The following is a 19,021-nucleotide window of genomic DNA, read 5'->3' as shown; positions in this document are numbered from 1 at the left end:
TGTAACCTCTCTGTAATTCAGTTTGATAATAAAAAAAATATATATATATATATCACCCATATGTACCTCCCTTCCCCCTTTAGATTAAACTAGTCCAAGAATAATTTGGATCATTTTTCAGCAATCTCAAAATGTTTTCTTTTTGCAAATGCTGAAGATTTAAGATACTAAAATTGGTTAGAAAACAATTCAAATTATAACATTCTTTTACAATATTATGTAATTTCCATTTATCTGTGAATAGTTACATTATAGATTCACAGAGCACATGTTTCGTCCCAAAATTATTCTCTAGAGAAACAAGTGTGTCTTTGATGAATTTTAAAACACGAGGACTGAGCAGCAAGTTGTTATCAGGTATATAGGCCTGTATACATAAACACACAAATGATTTTGTGAAGAAGGAATCCAATTGTGTACATTAGGGCAATATAGTCATGCCTGTGGAGATGTGTATAGTATATGAGACTCTATCTACATCCCTTCTATAGTAATCAGAACCTTGACAGAAGTAATTAATTAGGTTATGGATATTTTTGTTAGGCTAGTACCTAGTACAGAGCCTGGCTATGACAGCTGTTCCTTGTTTTCTTTTCAATAAATAAAGAAAAGAATATGCTACAGTTGAGCCACATTCCTCTCTGCTCTCCACACTATATTTAGGAGTTGGTTTCCCCATATAAAGAATTTAGATATGAAAATCCACTTCTAATGCATGGTTTGGTAGATGCATAGCTGATTAAACAGATAAACTGAAAACAATTTTGAATTGCTTTTAACCTGAAGCAAATTTTTAGAAAGTGCATTTTGTGGGGTATTTCTTCTGCAAGATGTATGAAAGACTTTTTCTAGTTTTGGAAATAAGGCATACTACATCTCTTTGTTGGAGATGAGCGACATGTAAGCATATTAAAGGTCTGAAAATGGAGTAGTTACCTGTTTCTCTATTTAACTTGCTTCTGAAAATTGTGATTACATATGCTTTTTTTTTTTTTTGCCAGTCCTGGAGCTTGAACTCAGGGCCTGAGCATTGTCCCTGGCTCTTTTTGCTCAAGGCTAGCTAGCACTCTACCACTTGAGCCACAGTGCCACTTCTGGCTTTTTCTGTATATGTGGTGCTAAGGAATCAAACCCAGGGCTTCATGTATGCCAGGCAAGCACTTTACCACTAGACCATCTTCCTAGCTCCTTACATATACTTTTTGGCTAAATCTGTCTCTCTGTCTCTGTCTCTCTGTGGCTATCTCTGTCTATCTCTGTCTCTGTCTCTGTCTCTGTCTCTGTCTCTGTCTCTCTCTCTCTCTCTCTCTCTCTCCATCTACATTCCTATCTCTAAGTCATCTTTTAAAAGTGATCAAGGTAGTATGAGATTTGAAGCTTTGACTTTGTAGGCAGAGATATTTGCATAGAGACTTACTTGTATAACTTTTAGCAGATAATTTAAGCTTCAGATTTCTCACTACTTAAACAATGTAATTATAATAACTACCTGAAAGGAGTATTTTGAATGTTGAATGAGCTACTGCACTAAAACTGCATGCTCTATACTCAACATTACTTTTTTAAATGCTTTTATATACACCTTTGAAAACAGTGACCAGACAGGTGTATGAAATGGTATTATAGATCTTGGTCTAGATTTTCTCAGTGATGTCATCAGTGATTAAAGAAGGACTTCACAAATCAAATAATTATCTTTTGTAGTTCTTAGTTATTTTCCTTTTTTTTTTCTTTCTGGTTGGTCCTGGGGTATGTACTCAAGGCCTGGGCACTGTACCTGAACTTCTCTATGCTCAAGCCTAGTTCTCTACCACTTGAGCCACAGCACCACTTCCAACTTTTTCTAAGGAGTTTATTGGAAATAAAGGTCTCATGGATTCTTCTGCCCAGGCTTTCTTCAAACTACAATCTTCAGATCTCATCCTCCTGAGTAGCTACGATGATAGGCACGAGCCACTGGTGCCTGACAATTATTTTCTTATATTTTATTGTTTCCCTCACATATCTTATTCTTTGTGATGGGAAGACTTTTAGAAGGATATGGATGAACTGAATATAGATGAATTATATATATATATACACACACACATATATATGTATATATATATATATACCTAAAAGTTATATATATATATATATATATCCCTAAAAGTTATCCTCATAGGGATGTTTAGCTTGGAAAATTGAACATATTAAAGGATCATAATGTTAAAAACTTATTAGACTTTGGCATAAGTCTAGAATGCATAATTATAAACTGTAGGTAGGAGTTACAAAGTGTTCCAACGTAAGGAAAGACTTACTATAAAGGAGAATGTTTGCTCAGCAAAAGAGAGATTCTCTGCGATGTTAATGTTTGAATAGTATAGAACAAGGCACTATCCTAATTGTTCTGGAGATAATCACTATGGCTATCCTTATAAAATAAAGGTTCATTATAAAATATGAAAGGAGTACAGAGAGAGACTATTGTTAGTGGAGATCAGAAAACCTTACTTCTATCTCTGAGCACTGGTAAATATTTGGTGAGGGCTCACCTTGTTGATTTTTAAAAAATTCCTGTGTTTTTCAGGGCTTCATGCTTGCTAGGCAGGTGCTCTACCACATGAGCCAGGCAAGGAGATAAACCATGTCTTTTTGTGGTACTAAGGTTTGAACTCAGGGCCTTGCACATACTAGGTAAGTGCTCTACTTGAGCCACACCTCCAGCCTTTGAATGGTTCTTGACTGAGAATACTGGAACATGAGTTGAGGTTGGAGCTAAGGAAATGAGTCAGTTTGTCCCTCATTAATTCCCCTATGATGGTATTTACCAAACTCAATACCTTTTGGTTAAAAAAATTACTTATTAAGATTCATAAATTGATAACTTGTTACATGCTGTTCTCACTCCTTCCTCTCTTTTGGATTAACGTACCATCTTATTCCTACTCGATAAGTCTATGGATTAGAAACACTATGTCCAAACAATTTATTTCAGGAGAAAACAATCACACCCATCATGTAATCATTAAACAACAGGTCTATTTTTACTTTTACTTTCCTTTCTTTTTAGTAATTTTTATTATTTTATCTAGGAATAAGTGTGATTGTTAACCCTTTTTTTTTGTCAGTTGTGGGACTTGCACTCGGCCCGGGCACTTTTCCTGAGCCACTCTATGCTCAAGACTAGTGCTCTACCACTCGAGCCTCAGCTCCACTTCCGGTTTTTGAGTGGCTAAATGGAGAAAAGAGTCTCATGGGGACTTTTCTGCTTGGCTGGCTTTGAGCTGCGATTGTTAGATATCAGCCTACTAAGTAGCTAGGATTACCGGCATGAGCCACAGGCGTGAGACATTGCTGGCCAACTTTTTTTTTTTTTTTTTCTGCCAGTCTTGGGCCTTTAATTCAGGGCCTCAACACTGTCCCTGGCTTCTTTTTGCTCAAGGCTAGCACTCTGACACTTGAGCCACAGCGCCACTTCTGGCTGTTTTCTACATATGTGGTGCTGGGGAATTGAATCCAGGGCTTCATGTATACAAGGTGGCAAGCACTCTTGCCACTAGGCCATATTCCCAGCCCCTGTTGGCCAGCTTTGGTTGTTAAACTTTTTTTTTTTTTGCCAGTCCTGGGGCTTGGACTCAGGGCCTGAGCACTGTCCCTGGCTTCTTTTTGCTCAAGGTTAGCACTCTGACACTTGAGCTACAGCGCCACTTCTGGCCATTTTCTGTATATGTGGTGCTGGGGAATTGAAACCAGGGCCTCATGTATACCAGGCAAGCACTTGTCCATAATACTTTTTTTTTTTTTTTTCCAGTCCTGGGCCTTGGACTCAGGGCCTGAGCACTGCCCCTGGCTTCTTTTTGCTCAAGGCTAAGCACTCTGCCACTTGAGCCACAGCACCACTTCTGGCCATTTTCTATATATGTGGTGCTGGGGAATTGAACCCAGGGCTTCATGTATAGGAGTCAAGCACTCTTGCCACTAGGCCATATTCCCAGCCCCATAATACATTTTTTTCAAAGAAATATTTGGCTGATTTATTAGCTTCTGAATGGCCTCATTTTATGAGTGACTTCAGTCCTGTAGTACCCACACAGGTCCATTGTTTCCCCTTTGTAAGAGAAAATAATAGAAGGATGTATCTAATAGAAGGACGTGGCCAAACATTTTCATACTGGTTAGAATATTTTAATTCTTCAAGGTGCAGAAATACGCACACACACACACACACACACACACACACACACATACCCACACACACTTATATATGGGGAAATTTCCAAGTAATGTTCGCATTGCTAGGGATGATTTGGGAATGTTACCACTAATCTCAAGAAAATGCACACATGAAACACCTCTTCAACTTTCCATCCACTATTGAGCAACATGCCTGTTAAGACAGCTTTAGGAATGGCAGACAATGGAGTGTACAGTGTCCTTTTATTTAAGAGCCTACTAAAGCAGTCAGATCTGTGTTTCATGTATTCTTTATCCATCCTCTGCACTGCAGAGTTTAGTAACTGTATTCACTGTCTTTTCTTTCTAAAGCAGAAAGGACTTTTGACATTGCTTTCTCAACCAATTGTAGGCTGTACTGATGAACATAAAGTAAGCACTCCTTGGTCATTTAAAAATACATCACTTTGCTTTTCAGAGCATAATTTATAATAGTTTCTCAAGACAGATTCTTTTCAGTGACAATCACATGGAAAACATATGCTTATTACAAGTTCTAAAATAAAAATGTTTATAACAATCCAATTAAACTTGGAGGTGGTAGATGAGGAAATAATTTTCCCTGGTAACTTTTTTTCCCTAGTCTTGGGGCTTGAATTCAGGGCCTGGACTTCCAGCTTTTCTGTGCATGTGATACCGAGGGCTTTGTGCATGGTAGGCAAGCACTCTACCACTAGTCCAAACTCCTGCCCTCCTCTTCCAACTTTTATGTGAAGATTGCTAGTTCTTAGAGCATGGGGAAAGCTTCTCTCAAGCTTGGTTTCATTTCATAGTTTATTTAAAGAAAAACGATCATGAAATTTTTAATTATTAAATTTAGAAAATATAAGCCATTATCATGTTATATTTTGTGGTTGGATTTTAATGTAATTATCATGACTTATGTGAAACGCGTGTTCTTGATAGATACATAGTAGTGTTTCATGTTTTCTATTTTTGAAGTTTTACTGTTAAGCTATTTCTACTAATCGTGGTCTCAGAGCATTGGCTTCTTTATGATTATGTCTTTGGTAACAGTGGTTACACCTTACCTTTCTATCTTGACTGAAAACTCTTTCTTGAGTTTGAACCCCACCTTTAAAGATGCAGTCATTTTTTGCATTTTACCAGAGAAAAAGAGATACTTTGTAAACTTCTCAAACAGCTAACATGACAGTGAAGTCAATAGTTTCTTTTAGGATTCAGGCACACATTTCTCTACACTAGCATGAGAAAAGGTACTTTGCTCAAGAGGGTATGAGTACATGTGGTATCTAAGCTGATTGTTCTATGATTCTTTCAGGCTGATTCTGTACATAGTCTCCCTTGCTCTGTAAATGAGAAATGGCCACAGTAGTGACCTGTTCAGTTTTGCAAGAGAGATTGCAAAGTAGGACCTTAAATCTTTGGCAAAAGTATAAAAATTTCCAAAATATAATGATAAAATTAATTTATTGCGTTAATGTATTTCTATTGGCCAAATCTATTTTACAATATTATAATAGGTGGTTATTTTGTTTTTTCAGTTCCAAGGTTATACCCAAATAGAGATATACTATATGATATTTCATTCAACAAAGAAACAGGTCTATGATAGTAACTATAATGGGAATGAAAAGTCCTGTCAACTTGTGTCCTGTCAAATATTGTAGTGCAGTACATTATGTGTCTGTGATAATGCTGGCATAGACAAACCTATTGCAGTGTTAGTCATATAAACATATAACATACACAGTACTTTCACTACATAATGCTTAATAATAAATCACTATGTCAATTTATGTATATAGTATGCCATAATACTAGGCTATACTTTTTATTGTTATTTTATAATATATATCTCCTACAAATAGAGTTTATTGTAAACCACTATTCAGTGTTGTGCCAGCAGCAGTCTCAGATATTTCATATTTATTGCATCACTTGATGGCATTGTCACTTGCAGTGATTGGCTATACTATTTTTTTTTCCAGTCCTGGGACTTGGGACTCAGGGCCTGAGCACTGTCCCTGGCTTCTTTTTGCTCAAGGCTAGCACTCTACCACTTGAGCCACAGCGCCACTTCTGGCTTTTTCTATATGTGTTTTGCTGAGGAATCAAACACCAGTGCTCATGTATGCTAGGCAAGCACTCTACCACTAGGCCATATTCCCAGCCCCTATACTATTTTTTTTCAGTGCTGTGGCTTCAACTCAGGCCTTAGGCTCTGCCCCTAAGCTTCTTTTTCTCAAGGCTAGCACTCTACCACTTGAGCTACAGTACTACTTCTGGCTTTTTTCTGGTCATGTAGTGGTACTGAAGAATGGAACCTAGGGCTTCATGCATGCTAGACAAGCAGTCAATCTACCAGTAAGCCATAGTCCCAGCCCTGGCCTATATACTATTTTGACTTTTAGGAGTACACACTATGATGATCATATAACAGAATTGTCTAACAGCACCATTCTTAGAACTTAACCTAGTTATTACGTAAACCAGGACAGTTATTCCCCAAGAAGCACTTTGCCCCTGCCCTATTCTTACTCTCCACCCACTTACTTTGGTTGTGGATCCCTGTTTGTTATATGGTCTCCTCTCTTCTGCTAAATCCTACCTTCAGGAGAGGAAAAAAGAGCAGAGTAATCATTAAGACTGAAGGAATAGTTTAAAATAATAGCTCTGGGACATCAGGCATAACCTGGCACTGCTCAGAAATTTACTTCAGAACAATGCACAGTAGAATCTCTGTAGTTGGTGGGTAATATATGATAAATTTACCTTTCTGTGAATAATTGGCATGTTAGTGAATCCAGAAAGGTTTAAAGAAAAAACCCCACCACATTGTCATGGTAGATTAAAAACATTATAAGGTAAGCACTAAGTTAGCAAGTAATGAATAAAAAAGTTTTTGAATAAAGATAGTGTTATAACTTATTTGGCTTAAATTTATTGCTAACTTTGTGTACTACCCAGATATCTTGAAAATAAAAATAATAATGGTACTATTATAATAAAGTGAATAAATTAGCTGTATATTTTCTCTTTTTGAGAGGAGGAACTTTAGTTTAAAATGTTATAATTTAAAATGTTTTTAGTTTAATAGATCTTTATATACCATATTTAGTGATGGGATCTTCCTTCTGAAATGAAAAACAGAGATGATATATTTTATGTACCCAATAACCACTTGTTTGCTTTATTATCCTTCATTTTTATGCCGATACTACTTCTTGCATTTCTGCATTTTAGATGGAGATGGCAGTATTGAGCCTTGGCTCTGACTTGATACCATTTGAAGGAGCTTAAAAGCTCCCAGAGAAGTATCATTTTAAGTAAGCTCAGTTCATCTCCTGGGATTTCATTTTTTACCCTTCCTCTTCCCGTTGTATTCTCATTCAGAAGAATGAAAGGCACTCTATTGTATGTAATAGGAAATGTGTCTTACAAGGATAGGATTAAATTACAGATTCTCATTTCTATACTTCTAAGAATACTGACTTAAGGCACATACAGAAAAAAATGTTTTTCTAATATAAAATGAAGGCCAGGTTTAAAATGCAGAAGTATGTTTATGATGTGCTTATTTTCCTAAGACTTTCACAGGAAGAAATAACTGTACATTTCCAGGACACAAAACATTTAACTGAGCCACATCTTATGGTAAATAAACTTTTCTCTGGGAATAACACTTTTATTGCTTTTTTATGTTAAGGGCAATAGGCTACTGCTAAGAAAATTATTTTTTTCAAGAGGTAACTGAAAAAAAATGTTAAGATGGTAAGTATTTTTTACTTAGTTTCTAGTCATAGCCACTCTTTTGCATGCATACCCAATGTCTACAGGATGTTTCATATATCTTTCTATGTTGGAAAATGAAACAAGTTATTGTTGTTAATATCAGAAGTAACAAAGCAGTGCATTTTTTTAGATTATACATTATGAAGCATATAGATTGCTACCATATAAATTTATAGTAAGATTTATAGTACTTTTAGATGTTGTTGTTGTTGTTTGCTGGTCCTGGGGCTTGAACTCAGGGTCTGGGCTCTGTCCCTGAGCCTCTGTGTGCTCAGAGCTAGTGTTCTACCACTTGAGTCACAATGCCACTTCCACCCTTTTCTGTTTGTGTGGTACTGAGGAAAGGAACTCAGGGCTTCATGCATGCTAGGCAAGCACTCTACCACTAAGCCACATTCCCAGCCTCAGTAAATTGTTTTTAAAAGTATAAACCAAGATTAGCAAACTAATATACCGTGTCAAAGGACCTGAACCTGCAGTTGGAATAGTACCCAATTTTGCAAGTTATGTTTTCAAAAGCTGGCCTTCCATGCTTAAACTATGCAAAAGAAAAAAATTATTTTTTCCGTAGAGGAAGACTGAACTCAGAGTGTTGCACTTGCCAGCAAGTATTCTTCCAATGAGCTAAATCCCCAACCCCTAAAAGAAAAATTTTTTTTTTTTTGGCCAGTCCTGGGCCTTGGACTCAGGGCCCAAGCAAGGTCCCTGGCTTCTTCCCGCTCAAGGCTAGCACTCTGCCACTTGAGCCACAGCGCCGCTTCTGGCCGTTTTCTGTATATGTGGTGCTGGGGAATTGAACCTAGGGCCTCGTGTATCCGAGGCAGGCACTCTTGCCACTAGGCCATATCCCCAGCCCCTAAAAGAAAAATTTTAACACATGAGATGATGTGGTTGACTCTGAAATCTGGGCAAGTAAATCGCATACAAAATGCTGTGTAATTGCTTTGTTCAATTATCATAGATAATGAGATTTTTTTTTCCAGTCCTGGGGCTTGAACTCAGGGCCTGAGCACTGTCCCTGGCTTCTTTTTGCTCAAGGATAGCACTCTGCCATGTGAGCCACAGTGCCCTGTCTGGCTTTTTTTTTTTGTATATGTGGTGCTGAGGAATCAAACCCAGGTCTTCATGTATGTGAGGCAAGCACTAGGCCATATTCCGAGCTCCTGAGACTTTTTTTTCTTATACCCCAAAATTTATGTGTTTGGAAATTACTGTTGAAATGTTATGCGATGAAGAATTTATGGACTTAACTAAGCCAGTTAGCCTACTTGATTTTCATCACAAAGGAGGACCCAACAAGAACATCTTCATTTCATATTGTTCTGATGAATTTAATGACATTCTTTTTTTAACCAAAGAGAAATTTCTTCTCAGTTTATTCTTTTACTGTAGTTTTTAATTGCAAACTTTGAAAATGAGAATATGGTTATTATTTTTTATTAAAAAGATATGTTCTGGTTAGTTTAGGAAGGTCTAACTAGTAAGGGCTTCCAATAGTATGACCAAAACTTCAATAATCCTGAGTTTAGAGAAAGTAACAATGCCCTTTAGTGCCAATGCATCTTAAGTGTTGAAAGATGAATCTGTAGATTGTAAAGGAAATCTGTAGACATTGTAAGGAAGGTCTCATTACTCTCAAAACTCCAATTAAAAGTAAGCTAATAAAAATTAGCTACCTTGGGTAGGATGTAGGCCTGGAAATTGAGTACCAAGTTCATCCTGAAAGATAAGTAGGAACAAAAGGCTCCATTGTGTGTCTTGATAATTGAAACATCGCTTTTTATACATGACATGTGCTCTCTTAGTCTTTGATGACTGATTTGAATTTTATGACAATCCTTGATTAACAGTATATAGCATTTTTAAAGCTTTTCTTTGTATTTATTATTTTGTTTTCAACTTGACTCACTTTCCTAACACAAATACATGGGCCAGTATTTTACCTAAAATACATATAAAGCTTCTCTTTTAAAACTTAAAAATTTCCTTCTCCATTGTGTGTTTCCCTGGACAATTTTTTTTTACATTAGTAGATCTATAATATGAGTTTCTTTTAAAGTTCATTTTAGTACATATTTGTATATTAATTCTTCCTTTTAAGTAGAAGAAGCACTCAAAACTGAAAAACAAAGTGCTGAATAATAACAATGATATATTCTGAAACTTTCATTAATTTTAGCTCAATTAAAATACTTTAAGTTTGCTATATTACATTTTTTTTTTTGTAGTCCTGAGGCTTGAACTCAGGGCCTGAGCACTGTCCCTGACTTCTTTTATGCTCAAGGTTAGCGCTCTACCACTTGTGCCACAGCGCCACTTCTGGCTTTTTCTGATTATGTGATGCTGAGAAATCGAACCCAGAGCTTCATCCATGCAAGGCAAGCACTCTGTCACTAAGACACATTCCCAGTTCCTATATATTACATTTTATACTATAAAATGAAGCACTTCACAAAAAGTTAGCATTTTGATCATGATTTAGTTGTCTTTCCACTGTTTTATCTTTGTCAATATCTTTGAGGCTGAGTATTATCAGTAGTATCTTCTTAACTCTTTTCAGCTGTCTGCATAAGCAAATTTCAAAGTCAAATACTCACCAAGGATGATTACAGTTGAGATAGATTGTCTACAACTAATTTGAAAATAGAGCAATGAAACTTGTTTAAATTGTTTGTAGAAGGCAAAATGGTAGAAGAGATGAGTTTGAAGCATACTAAAAACACGTGACACTGACATCCCTCTTCATATAACCAATAGAAACTTTTAAAAATTATCTAACTAATTTTCCATTGTATTCCAAACTGACATGTTGAATTGAAGCCTTCTTGTACAGCTACTTAATGCAATAAACAAACAAACAAAAAAAGCTTCTCTAGGCACTGGTGTATTATATCTGTAATCCTAGCTGCTCAAGCTGAAATTTTAGGATTGCGGTTCAAAGTCAGCCCAGTCAGACAAAATCTTGAGATGCTTATCTTTAACCAGCAGGGAGCAGAAACTAGAGGCATGGCTCAGGTTGTAGAGAACCAACCATGAAAAGAAAAAGCCAAGCAAGACTCAAGGCTCTGAGTTCCAATTTGAGGCCTGGCACAAAAAAAACCAATATTCTCTTCTAACCATAGATTAATTTCTAGGATGAACAACTGCTCTTAGGAACATGCAGTGCACTTAAATTTATGATTAGTGTTTCTACATAAAGTAAATTGCGAAGAGCCCTTTAATGTGTTAAGGTTACACAATAATGAAATTTAAAAATTAGTAAGCTCTCTGCTTTTCCAGACTTTCTGTGCCTTCCATGTAGGGGCAGGCTTCATGCACTTTCATTGTTGATACGTAATACATGTGGAGAATCAGTTTCATTTTATATGTATTCATTCAAATGTTTACCAGAGCCTTTTCCACACTAGTAGTATAGAGGAGAACTGACAACGGCCTTGTCCTGTTTTCAATTCTTGGAAGCTACTCTATAACGTTAATTCTTTTTTTTAAATTTTTATTATCAAACTGATACACAGAGAGGTTACAGTTTCATACATTAGGCATTGGATACATTTCTTGTACTGTTTGTTACCTCGTCCCTCATTCCCCCTTCCCCATTCCCCCTTTCCCTTTCCCCCCCATGAGTTGTTCAGTTCATTTATACCAAACAGTTTTTCAAGTATTGCTTTTGTAGTTGTTTGTCTTTTTTTACCCTGTATCTCTCGATTTTGGTATTCCCTTTCAATTTCCTGGTTCTAATACCAGTATACACGGTTTCCAATATTCTCAGATAAGATACAGAGATAGTGTAGGTACAACCACAGGAAGAGGATACAAGAAGATCATCAGTAATAGAAGCTACGGTTTCACATCGCATGTTGAAAGTAGTTACAACAGTGATATATCAATCTTTTCCATAACATGGAGTTCATTTCACTTAGCATCATCTTGTGTGTTCATAAGGGTATAGCTATGGGGCTCTTGTGATCCTCTGCTGTGACTTGCCTAAACTTGTGCTAATTATTCCCTATAAGGGAGACCATAGAGTCCATTATAACGTTAATTCTTGGCACACTTCAGTGGGACCTTGGCAATAGGGCCTTCTTAGACCATAGCTTCATTATGGCATGTGAAGAGCTACCTCTCTTAGCCAGCCTTGTCTGGATATAGCCCTACCCAGAGAAAAGATGCCAGAGTCTTGAGCACTTGGTCTCTTTGATTGAGTGGTCAGAAAACATGTATTAGCCAAAGACTTGATATGCTGGTATCTAGCCATCCCAAATTTGGAGATGGACATTATTCAGGATAGCAATGTCACTATTTCATTCTCCCTGGAGGCAGTTCAATTGTTATATCCAGCCAAAGTGCCTGTTGTATCTATAATATGTACCTAAGAGGATTCACGTTATATAATTTTACCTAAATTTTTGTAGCACTCTATAGAAACGATGTGTCTATGAGGAAACATCAAAATCAATTGTCAAACCAACAAAATGGAAATTAACTGCCCCCAAGAGATTAAGTCGACCCACTTTCTTACAGTAGTTCCTTCTTCATACTGCTAATTAGAATAAAACTCTATGGCATAATGATAATGTAAAAATAGACTGTTTATTCACTCTTAAAATAGCATGTTTTATTATAACAAACTCCGAGGGCCATTAAGTAATAAGATTTAAGTATTTGTGTGTTACAAATAATAGAGTCTAGTAAAATTGAAGTGTTGATTTTTTTTTAACCTTCAGGGTTCCTAAATATAAGTTGGTCTATTAGAAAAAAATCTTTAATTGTTTCCTTCTCCTAAGTATGTCTAATGAGTTCAGGTTTTAGTTGCTTTGCTTACTTTCAAACATCATTTCAAATTAGGCCTTAATGTGGGTTGAACATTTTGCCAGAATAGTCATCCTACTTTTGTCTGGTGTGGTTGATGACATCTATTTTTTCCAGCTTACAAATGCCAATGTATTTAGAAGAATACAGCCCAACCCTGAGACCATTTATCATCACACAGTGGTTGTAACTCTAAACAAGTATGTAAAAAAATGGAATGTTAAGTCATGCTATACATTTTTGGTTGAAAAACCATGTTTAGGCTGTTTTTCTGGACCATTTTAGTCCTTATTTATGTGAATTATTAAAATATGTAAGCATTTTTATATATTGGGGCTTGAATATAGCTTTCAAATATTTTAATAATGAACATACAAGAGGAATAATAAATATTTAATGAGACTGTTTAACAATATTATTTCAAAGTATAAGTTTTAATAACTATGTATGGTATTCCTCAAATACCTAGAGAAATGGCCATGAGGAAAGCAAACAATCCCAAAGATTAAATATAGTGCTTTGTATCTGCTGACATGCAGAGTACTAAAAGTTTGTACATGCCTAGTTTGTGTACATAATCTTTATAATCCACTCTGTTGCCCTTGTTTTATTTTCATGAAGAATGGAATAGAAGAATAAAGAGACTAGAAATATTTTATGTTTAATCACTCTTTGCCAAATACATCTACTAAACAAAATATCCAAGTAGGAATGTTTGTGTAATAGCAAAAAAAGATGTAATTTTAAGCTTCATGTAATAGGAAACTAGCAGACAGCCATAGGTACCATGTGACTATAGTGACTCTGCTGAAGTTTCTTTTGGGTTTTTAAAAGTTGACCTACCTGAAATGTCAGTGGAAACCCTCAGAATCACATTATGAAACTTTCTTAGTGTGATTTGACACTAAAAACTGAGCTACAGTTAAGATTCTCTGGGGATTTTAATCCTTGTAACATAGGGGCAGAACACACTAAGACTCTAAGAAAGTATTGTCTTGGCATCTATTCTTTTCTTTTTCCTATGTTTGCAGTTTTTAATTAGGTAGGAAAAACTTATGTACATTAGGATGTAAACTCCTTTATAAGCTTTCATTGGAATGCCAAACAGTGACTCAGAAAAGGAAGAAGTCATATTGGAATTTCTTTCAAGCAATCCACATTACTTTTAATTTTCTAAGTCTTCTCTAGAATATGACTCCCATCTGCATTAGAAAATATGAATGATCACCACCATGTCCTAATTTCAGACTGAGTTTCATAAGGGAGAGGAAGCATCTCCCATGATATGGATATGACCTGAGTAGCTTACATCCCTTCATATCCCGTTGGCTGGAGCTTTGTCGTATGATTAGCTACAAAGGACTGTAGAAGTGTAGTTGGAGATAGAAAGTTACATTTCTAGCTAAAAGTAAGGGGTAATGGAGGAGTTTGTTCCATACTGAAAGGAAGGGGAAAATAAATATTGGAGGATAATTTGATGCCTTTCCCATAGTACTCTAATAAAATTTCTGGTTTCTTCCTTCTTCTGTCTTTTTCTCTTCCTTTCTTCTTTTTTCTCTTTTCTTAGAATTTTTATAAACCTGTAAGAATAATTTGGCTGAGTCTGTATCGGTAAGAAATGCAGCATTTATTGCAATTAATGTATCTTTTTTTTCTTTTTGTCAGTCATGGGGCTTGAACTCTTGGCCTGGGCTCTGTCCTTGAGCTATTTAGGTCAAGGCTGGTGCCCTACCACAGCATCACTTCCAGTTTTCTGGTGGTTAATTGGAGATAAGAGTCTCATGGACTTTCCTGCCCAGGCTGGCTTTGAACCTCAATCCTTAGATATCAGCCCCCTGACTAGCTAGGGTTACAGGCATTTTATTCTTTTATTTTTATTTATTTATTTATTTATTTATTTATTTATTTATTTATTTATTTATTTATTTATTTATTTATTTATTTATTTTGCCAGTCCTGGGCCTTGGACTCAGGGCCTGAGCACTGTCCCTGGCTTCTTCCCGCTCAAGGCTAGCACTCTGCCACTTGAGCCACAGCGCCGCTTCTGGCCGTTTTCTGTATATGTGGTGCTGGGGAATCGAACCTAGGGCCTCGTGTATCCGAGGCAGGCACTCTTGCCACTAGGCTATATCCCCAGCCCCATTTTATTCTTTTATATTGTTGCTGTTTTCCCCCTCCCCCCCTTGAACTCAAGCCTGTGCTTGCTAGGAAATAACTCTACCACATAGCCACGCTTGTAGTCGTTTATTATTTTAAGTTGATTCTATTATTTGACTTCTGCTTTTCAAGTCAGAAATGAGTGATAGCAAACTAGAAGGGATTATCTAAAAGGAGTCTCCAGTAGACATAAGGCAGAACCAATAAGACAAGGCTATCAATTCCTTTCCCCTTTGTCTTTCCTTTAAACTCTTTTCATGAGTCTCAGATAACCCAGTATTGACCTTTGAGCACTAACATTTGCTTTATTTATTCCCTTTGTCATCTACCTGGAATCACAGAAAGAACCTCAGAGATTTTAAAGCTTAATAGTTTGCCTTGGGGGAGTGAGGAGCAGTAGGAAAGTGATGGGTGGTACTTGAGTTTCCTGTCCTCTTTTTCACTTGGAGCCAGAGTCACTTGACCAGTTTTACATGCTGAATGTATCTTGTTGAAAATCCATCTTTGCTATCCTTGGAAAGCTAAAAACCTTTCATTTAGCTCCATTTCCTTATTTTATATGAAAATACTAAAGTTTAGAGAGAAGATATATTGTACAAGACAGGAGGCAGGGACCAGCAGTAAGACATGCTGCATGGTTAGTCACACTTGGCTTCCTTCTCTTTTGCTTTCTCAGAGACTGCACTCTCGTGCTTAGTCTCTCCATTTTCTGCAGGCAACTCTTCTTTAGCTTCCGGGCTAGTCATCTTTGCTCCCCTTTTTCGTTCTGTTTGCACTTCCTTGTCCAAAGATTTATCCTTCCCTGCGGGCTTTTTGTGCTTGGGTTGCATTTGGCCAGAGCGGGCTTCGCTGACAACCTGGCCGACCTTCTCTTGGGCTCTTGGGCTCTTCCTTCGCTCCCTTTGGTCCAGCTGACCTTCCTTTTAGGCATTGTGTCAGCAGCATGGCTCTCATGCATTTGCTGCAGGGCCCAAGATCCTTCCCAGACCTTCCCGCATGGCCGCTGTCCTCCCCTAAAGGCTAAAGCTTTTAAAGCCAGAATTGTCTTATTTGTGGGCTAGATTTTCCCTTATACTATACATTAACTTGCTCCAAATCATTCTGACAGCCATTTTCATGTTCAAAAAACAAGATGTCCTTTCTTATTTTGAACGATGTAGCTTGATAAAGAATAAGAAACTAGAAAAAGTCCTCTAACAATTTATCGTCTCTTTAATAAAGCCAGGTAATATGTAAAGTAAGTGCTGGTTCAAGTAGGCCGATGAATTGTGGTTATATTGTCCATTACTGATGGTTTGTGAAAAGGCAAGATTTTCATTGTTATGGAGTTAATTGAAAATGACTGAGCACAACATTAGGGGAATCGTTTTTGTTACTTATTTTTATTTGGCTTTCTATAAATAATTTTTAACTAGAGTCAGTGACAAGTACAGTTCACAAGGACCACAGTTGAAAGTGGAATGTAGACAGTAAGACAGAGAGCGCAGCTACTGGTGGGATCCGCACACCTCACTGCTCCGGAGCTTTGGGTCTTCCCGGAACACACCCACCATGATGCTGGTCCCAGTTTTGCTGTTCTTCTGCATCCCTCCCATTACCATACACAGGAGCCTTTTTGGGTCTAGCTGTGAATTGGTATCTTGGCTTCTGTTTTCTTTGTCATGTATCTTTGTTATTTACTTCTAACACCTGCTTATCTGGGAGACTATGTCCCATTTGTCTGTTTGCTTTCTGTTCTTGGCTTGTGTTGCTCTATATGATTTGTTCTAGTCAAGAGGGATCTTATAAAAAATGTTTTTAATTTAAAAAACAACTTTTTAAAAATTTTTTTTATTATAAAACTGATGTACAGAGAGGTTACAGTTTCATACGTTAGGCATTGGATACATTTCTTGTACTGTTTGTTACCTTGTCCCGCATACCCCCCTCCCCCCTCCCCCTTTCCCCCCCCTGAGGTGTTCAGTTCGCTTACACCATACAGTTTTGCAAGTATTGCTTTTGTTGTTGTTTCTCTTAATTTACCCTTTGTCTCTCAATTTTGGTATTCCCTCTCAATTTCCTAATTCTAATACCAGTATACACGGTTTCCAATATACTCAGATAAGATTACAGAGATAGTGTAGATACAATCCAAGAAGGTGATACAAGAACATCATCAACAGGATAAACTACAGACATGGGATGTTGAAAGTAGTTACAACTGTGATATAACAATCATTTCCATAAAATGGAGTTCATTTCACTTAGCATCATCTTATGTGATCATAAGGGTATAGCTATTGGGCTCTTGTGATCCTCTGCTGTGGCTTGCCTAATCCTGTGCTAATTATTCCCAATAAGGGAGACCATAGAGTCCATGTTTCTTTGGGTCTGGATCACTTCACTTAGTATAATTTTTTCCAAGTCCTTCCATTTCCTTACAAATGGGGCAATGTCATTCCTTCTGATAGAGGCATAAAATTCCATTGTGTATATGTACCACATTTTCCTGATCCATTCGTCTACTGAGGGGCATCTGGGTTGGTTCCAGATTCTCGCTATGACAAATTGCGCTGCAATGAACATTGTTGTGCTGGTGGCATTACTGTGATTTTGTTTGTGGTTTTTTGGATAAATACCCAAAAGTGGGGCTGCTGGGTCATAGGGGAGTTCTATATTTAGCCTTCTGAGGAATCTCCATACTGCTTGCCAGAGTGGCTGAACAAGTTTACATTCCCACCAACAATGAAGTAGGGTTCCCTTTTGGCCACATCCCCTCCAACAACTGTTATTGTTAGTTTTCTTGATATATGACATTCTTACTGGGGTGAGATGGAATCTCAATGTTGTTTTGATTTGCATTTCTTTTATAGCCAGTGATGTAGAGCACTTTTTCATATGTCTCTTGGCCATTCTCCTTTCCTCATCAGAGAAGTCTCTTTGTAGGAGCGGGCTATTAGTTCTTTGCGGTTTTGTTTTGGAGGAAGGTAATTTTTTTAGTTCTGCATATATTTTAGATATGAGGCCTTTGTCCGTTGAATGGCCGGTAAAGATCTTCTCCCAGTCTGTGGGATTTCTGTTTATCTTGCAAGCTATGTCCTTTGCCGTGCAGAAGCTCTGCAGTTTGATGCAGTCCCATTTGTCCAACCTTTCTTTGATTTGTAGCCTTTCAGGGTCTTTGTTAAGGAAGTTCCGTCCTGCGCCAAGGAGCCCCAGTGTTTCTCCTACTTCTTCCTTTAGTGTTTTCAGGGTGTCTGTTTTGATTTCAAGGTCTTTAATCCATTTGGAATTGATTTTGGTGCAGGGTGATATATATGGATCTAGTTTTAGTTTGTTGCATGTGTTGAGCCAGTTTTTCCAGCACAATTTGTTAAAGAGGCTATCTTTCTTCCAAACTATTGTTTTAGCCCCTTTATCAAATATTAAGTAGGCGTAGTTCTGTGGGTTCATTCCCGGGTCTTCAATTCTGTTCCATTGGTCTTCAGGCCTGTTCTGGTGCCAATACCAAGCTGTTTTTATTACTATAGCTTTATAATACAACTTGAAATTGGGTATTGTAATTCCCCCAGCACTGTTCTTTCTGCTTAGGATTGTTTTTGCTATTCTAGGTCTTTTATTATTCCATATGAATTTCTGGATTGCTTCCTCTATTTCATCAAAAAATGGTGTTGGGATATTAATGGGTATTGCATTGAATTTGTAGATAGCCTTTGGCAATATTGCCATTTTGATTATATTAATCCTCCCAATCCAGGAGCATGGGAGGTTTTTCCATTTCCTTAGTTCTGACTTAATCTCGTTTTTCAAGGTTTTTAAAGTTCTCCTCAAAGAGGTCTTTCACTTCTTTGGTTAAGGTTATTCCTAGGTATTTTATGTTTTGGGGGGCTATTGCAAAGGGCGTTGCTTTCCTGATATCAGCCTTGGTCTTTGGGTCGTTAGCATAGAGAAAGGCCATTGATTTTTGAAGGTTTATTTTATATCCTGCAACTTTGCCAAAGTTTTGGATCAGCTCTAGTAGCTTGGGGGTAGAGTCTATGGGATTCTTTAGGTATAGGATCATGTCATCTGCGAAGAGAGAGAGTTTAACTTCATCTTTACCTAC

At 37.1% G+C, this 19,021-nt stretch overlaps 1 protein-coding gene, 1 long non-coding RNA gene and 1 pseudogene across 2 annotated transcripts in view; 1 reads left to right on the top strand and 2 right to left on the bottom strand.

Moving 5' to 3' along the window:
• Window positions 1–19,021, top strand: part of Slc25a21 (solute carrier family 25 member 21) — a 473,302-nt gene that overhangs the window by 44,483 nt on the left and 409,798 nt on the right. The window lies entirely within an intron of this gene.
• Window positions 6,319–9,514, bottom strand: LOC125363339. Its single transcript, XR_007213215.1, has 3 exons — window positions 9,145–9,514; window positions 6,875–6,880; window positions 6,319–6,355 (listed from the first exon to the last, which is right to left on the bottom strand). It is a non-coding gene; the product is annotated as an uncharacterized LOC125363339 (long non-coding RNA).
• Window positions 15,449–16,037, bottom strand: LOC125363338 (annotated as a pseudogene).

The sequence above is a fragment of the Perognathus longimembris genome, chromosome 14 (assembly GCF_023159225.1).
Source record: "Perognathus longimembris pacificus isolate PPM17 chromosome 14, ASM2315922v1, whole genome shotgun sequence".
Classification (NCBI taxonomy): Eukaryota; Metazoa; Chordata; class Mammalia; order Rodentia; family Heteromyidae; genus Perognathus; species Perognathus longimembris.
The sequence above is the reverse complement of the archived record's forward strand: the minus strand, read 5'-3'. Positions and strand labels throughout refer to the sequence as shown.